Below are 6,000 nucleotides of genomic sequence, written 5' to 3' on the forward strand. Positions count from 1 at the left end.
ACTTGGCACGCGCGCCCAGCCGGCAACCTTCCTCTTGACCGTTCCCTCGCTCTCCGATGGAGGCGTGGCCAACCCTGACTCATCTTCTCTCGCTGGTGGTGAATACGTTGGCCCTGATACCTGGGACTCCTCCCCCCCACTACGCTCTGGTGGGGAAGCTGGTCCTGATTTCCAACTGCTGCTCTGGGAGTCCCCGCTGGCCCCTTGCTTCTGGGGTGTCCCCCTTGGGTCCTCCCTTGCCCTGCCCATCGGCGCCCCCTTCTGTGAATCTTCCGATTCGCTGGAGAGGCTCTTGGAATCTCTCGGGCTGCTGTCATCTTCTCCTACGCTGCCCTCGGATTGCTCCCCCTCGCTCTCCATCTCCTCCCCTCCCTGCGCTCCCGCTGAGTCCCTGACATCAGTGTTGTTTTTTTATATTGTAATTTTATGTTGTTGAGATCTATAGATGAAGTGTGGAATACAAATTTATTTAATAATGATAATAATACCTGAGGGGAGAAGAAACCTTCCAGGGGCAGCGTCTTTGGACTGCCCCACGCCTGGGCTGCGCTTGCCATCTCCGCTGCCCCATGTGAGGGCCTGCAGCAGGGGGATCTGCAGCAGTTTGTCCGGCTCTTTAGCCCTGCGGGGCTCAGGGCAAGGACTGCGGGAGGCGGGTGGGAAAAGGGCACCCAAGTTCCTAAGAAAGAGCCTCAGGATCTGTCCCGCATCTTGAGGCCGAGTTGGAAAGGCCTCTCTCTCTCTCTCTCTCTCTCTCTCCCTCCCTCCCTCCCTCTCTCTCTCTCTGGTCTCCACACCGCCCTCTGTTGTGCCGCCTCTTACTTTTCTTCTACTAAAAAGTCCTAAATGCGACAACCTTTCTGCCTAAAGGAGTTGTTTCACCCCTTGGCTGTTTCAGTTGCCCTTTTCTGTAGCTTTTCCAGCTCCACAATCTCGTTTCTAAGGGGAGGCAGCCAGCACACGCCAAGGGCGCTTGCACTGTGCCATTTTCCATGCCTGCAAGTAGTACATGCCTTCCAAGTGTCCCCATCTTTCAGAAGTCATCCCAGTTTCTGATCTGATCCTGGAATGTCCCTGGTTTTCCTTTTTCCTCCCCTCCATGTCTCAGACAACAATTAAGAATGGTGTGTGGGCAGGTGCAAAAACGGAGTCCAGTTTGTACTGAAAATAAAACCCCTGCACCAAATGAAGGAAATGGTGAAGCTGGCATAAAAAGCCCTTCCTATAATTTTGAAGGGAAATGTCAGCAATCCACTTTAAATTGCAATGCTTCAGCAGCCGGGCATTTTTTAGGAAACATGTGGAGTGTTTCTTCCAGGGGTCAGCAACCTTTTTCAGCAGGGGGCTCAAAAGACCATATTTGGTCCCTCAGACCATATTTTGAAGAAGAAGAAAATGAACAAATTCCTATGCCCCACAAATAACCCAGAGATGCATTTTAAATAAAAGGACACATTCTACTCATGTAAAAACACGCTGATTCCCGGACCGTCTGTGGTCCGAACTGAGAAGGCAACTGGGCCACATCTGGCCCATGGGCCTTAGGTTGCCTATTGTTGTTGTTTAGTCGTTTAGTCGTGTCCGACTCTTCGTGACCCCCTGGACCAGAGCACGCCAGGCCCTCCTGTCTTTGTAGGTTGCCTGCCCCTGGTTTATTCCTTTATTGTAATCTATTGAAGGTGTTGTACATGATCCCTTCACTTGCAAATTGTTTCTTTACAAAAATCCTGTGAGGTAGGTTTAGTGGAGAGGTTGTCATTGGCCCAAGGTGACAAATGATGTGTATGTGATGTCTTCATGTGTGGTGAGATCAAACACGGGAGCAGCTTCCTGATATAACAACAACAACCAAACAACAACAACACCCCGCTCATCTGCCTGGGTTGCCCCAGTCACTCTGTGTAGAATAGACTGTCCCTATTTTCACTGCACAAATGTTGGAGGGTCTGGTCTGAGCAGTGTGGGAAGCCCTGAAGGATGGACTCCACCTGCCAATCAATCCCTGCCTTGCACAAGCTCTGCTTCGGTGCCCTAAGCTCAGCTGTTAGGCAGGTGTTTGACAAGAGCAGCCCTGCCCAGGAGGCTGCCTAGGGCAGCAGAATCTCAAGAGGTGGGCAGAGGAAGACATGGTTGTCAGCCACATGCCCTCTTCTGGAATCACATTTGGGGCACATGTACAGCCACCTCCCCCAGGCTGCTCTCCAGCGAAACCTGGTCTTCTGGTTTTTGGCAAGGACCAGAGTTACACGCAGAGTCTGTGGCAAAAATGGTGGGAGGAGGCCGCCCTGTTGAAAGGCACATGACATCTAGAGGGCAAGCCCAGCCAGCACAGCTGTAAAAAAATTCCCTGCTGGTGATCATTGGGAAAGAGACTGGAATTAAAACTGGAAACATGAATAGATATCCAGTCTGAAACCATACCGGACCCAGCTAAGCTTTGCAAATGTGCTTGCAGTTTTATTGCTGCACCAATGGCATAGTGAGGCAGGTCCAGCAAGGGGGGGTGACCCTTAAGCCGAGAGCCCCCCCCTGAGACTCAAGACAGAGGCTTTGCAGCAGAAGGGCCTTCAGGATAGGAAGGGGGCAGAATCTCTAGCACAGCCAAGGGACCCAACCCCTCCCTCTGTTTTTCTGTCTTTGTCTTTTATTTTTATGCTGTGAACCACCCTGGATATACGCATGAAGGAAGGCGTACAAATTTAATGAATCATCATCATCTCAGCAGAGTCCCTCCTGGAGATCAACTAGTGTGTGGGGGGGAGTTGCCGTGCTCAAGGGTGGGAGGGGGGGGCGTCTTGTTGGAGGGGATGTGGTTGTCAATGGGGCTCTTTTCACCCAGCAGGAGCTGAAGGCCAACAGCAGCAACAACAGGAGGATGAAATGGGGGTGGGAGCTGCCGGGGGGGGGGGCAAGTTTCACATGGACAAGAAGGTCACTCCTGCCCTGGAGCCCCAAATGAACTTGCGTCAAAAATGCTGCTTGGCTGCAGGCCTGAAAGGAGAGAGCAGCAGCAGGACATGCTTCTCCTCACACACTTGACGCAGGGCTTGCTTTGAAGGGCCCCCCATTTCCTCCAGGCCTGTAATTCCAGCCCTCACCCCTGGTCCCACAGAACTGGATGGGGCAGGGAGCACCAGACCCAGAGGGGCATCCTTGGTCTCTGGTCTCCGGACAGGTCTGGGCAGATGGAAGAATGTAAAGGCAGAATCCGAGAGAGGAAAGGGCGATATTGCAAGGCGGGGGGGGGGGGGGGGGTTGGAGATAAGAGAATAGCAGCTTATCTGATGCAATGTCCTCCCTCCCTCCTGAGCTGGCCAGGGCAGGTTCTTATTGTTGCCTGCTGCTCCTGTTTCTCACACCAGGCCAGGGACTTGCCTTGTTCAGGTAAGAGGATGGGTCACCTGAAGTTCATGCACCTCTCTCTCTCTCTCTCTCTCTCTCTCTCTCTCTCCATGTCCAGGCAGTCTTGGAAGGGAGTAGATGGCTCTGTTTGCCTCAAAGCAGACAGGGGGAGCTCTCCCCCCCCCAATTTTTCCTTGGGTGCTTCCAAGGGGAAAGAGGCTCAGGAAGAGCCAGTTGGAGGCTTCAGGTGGCAGGTGCTTGGGGGGCTGGAGGGGCTGGAGGCAGGGCTGTGCCTGGGTTGGAGACTGCCCTGCCAGAAGTACTCCTGGTCATAGTTTTTGCAGGGCATGGGGGCCCAGGAGGGGCCTCCTCAGGGGCTCCCTTTGGCACTCAGGTGGATTCATGCAGTCCTTTGCTTCTCTCTGGACGCACCCTGGATGGTGGCCTGGAGGCCCACAAGTCCCCACAAGTGTTTTTGCAGGCAAGGCCTGGCTGAGTTGATGCTTGTCATTCCTCCCTGCTCCCTTCCGGGGATGCAGAGATCATGCCACACACCTTCCTGTCAGCTTCTCTCCAGCTCCAGGTGCCAAATACCTCTGCCAGGCTGAGACAACAGAGTTCGCTGGTGTGGGGCGGCTGCTCTGCTTATGCTGCATATTTTTAATTTCTGCATGTTGCATTTCATGCCATCTAATGACCCTTATTTTAAAAAAAAACTCTGAACCCAAATGAGATTAACCTTTTGTGTTCACAAGACAGCTTCTACTGGAATAAAGTTGTTTGTCCTCAAATTGCCCCAAGATTATCTGCTGTTGTTTCTCCCCAGCTTTTTAGAAAGCAGGAACCAAGTCATTTGTCATGCCGATGAGCATTGTGGCAACTGCCATGGTGCATTTGCATTGCAAACCACCCTGCTTCTCTCAGCATCCTGAGTGCACCTGCCTTTCTGGTTTTGCTGTGGACATTTAACAACAACGCATGGTGAGAGGGCAGGTTGGCATGACAGCCCGATCTCATTGGACAGGGCACGGCCCAGAAGGGTATCTGATGCCCCTTCACCTGGCCTGGCACAGCCATCCCCCAAGGCCATAGCTCCCCCTGCCCATGATGCTGCCAGGAGGAGCCTGGGTGGGGCGATGGAGTCCCTGAAGGGCCTGTCTCCAGCTTAGCAGCCCCCCGACTTTCAGGGTGGGCACAGCCTTGGCTAGTGGAAGATCGTGGGCAGCTCATTCCTGGCACTAATCAAGGAGCTGCAGCGCAGGATGAAGGCAGCCAGGAGCGTTGTCTGCAGGCTGATGAGGCAACCCTTAGCAGCTCACCTTCAAATGCATGCTGGCAGTTATGTGGGCGGCCTTGTGGGAACCTGGCTTAACTGGCATCTCCTGTTGGCAAGAGAGTCCACCTCTCTATTAACCTAAGTAGGCAGGCAGGCGGGCAGCCTCCTCTGTTGTCGCTCACACTTTGCTACAAGGGCAGACAAGCAACACCCAGCAGCAGCAGCAGCAGGCAAGCAAGCAGGAGAAAATGCCAAGAGGGCTGCCAGGCGGCTGCCAAGCGCCTGCCTGCGCCTGCCTTTTGCCTGGTGGCTCCATTGACTCCTTCTCCTCCAGGCTGGGAGACTGCTTGGAATGGCTCCATCTGTGAGACCTGTCACTCAAGTCAAGCACAGAGGCAAATTCTCAGGGGCTCCTGCCTCAGCCGGCCGAGGAGAAGCTCTTGCGATGCCTGGCCAAGGTGGGTGGGGAGGCTGAGGTGCTAAGAAGAACTTTGGAAGCAGCCGTATATCAAGTCAGACCATTCGCCCATCTAGCTCAGGACTGCCTACACTGGCTGGCAGCAGCAGCAGCTCTCCAGGATTTCAGGCAGGGGCCCTCTCAGAAGATGCCAGTGGAGACTGAACTGGGGACCTTCTGTTTGGAAGGCAGACGCCCTCCCCAAACTTGCACAGACCCCATGCAGGTCTCCTCCTCAAGCAAGAGCTTCCATCCCCCTGCAAGTGCTGCTCCTGTTGCTGCGGACACTGACCACAGGCTGGCTCATGGGGGACTGTGCCCACCTGGCCCCAGAGTATCCTCTCTTCCAGGGCTTCTGGGGCAAAAGAGGGCCTTTCTCCCCACCTGCTGCTACCTGGGATCCCAGGGCCTTTCCCCTCCAAGGCAGGTGGCCAAGGGGCCAAACATGCTGGCTTCTCCCTAGCTTCCCTGCACACCTGAGGAGTGAAACGTGGCCTGGGGGGGGGGCAGCAGAGTCTGCAGGGGATGGGGCAAGAGAACCTGGCCAAGGACTTGGGAATGCAGCTGCTGCTTATCACCCCTTTAATTAGAGGCCTGGAAAATTACTGTCCGGCCGTCAGTGGCACTGCAGGGCAAAGCAAGATTGAAATTGGCCTTCTCTTCCTCCTCCTTCTCCTCTTCCTGCTTTGCAAAATTCAAAACACCCCCAGGGAGCTTCACCTCTCACCCTCGTCTCCTGTCCTCTCCTTTGGGACACTGCTGGGAGCAGAAGGGAAGAGGAAGGTCTCTGGCAGAGCAGCAAGGAGGCCTCTCATCTCCCAGCACCATCTCCCCTCTGGCCACCTGGTCCTCCAGGCACTTCCTCCCCCCCCCCCCCAAGTTCTTCTTGCTCATTGCAGGACAAAACACCTCCTTGTTCTGTCCA

This window comes from Podarcis cretensis (genome assembly GCF_951804945.1).
Source record: "Podarcis cretensis genome assembly, chromosome: 6".
NCBI classification, from domain to species: Eukaryota; Metazoa; Chordata; class Lepidosauria; order Squamata; family Lacertidae; genus Podarcis; species Podarcis cretensis.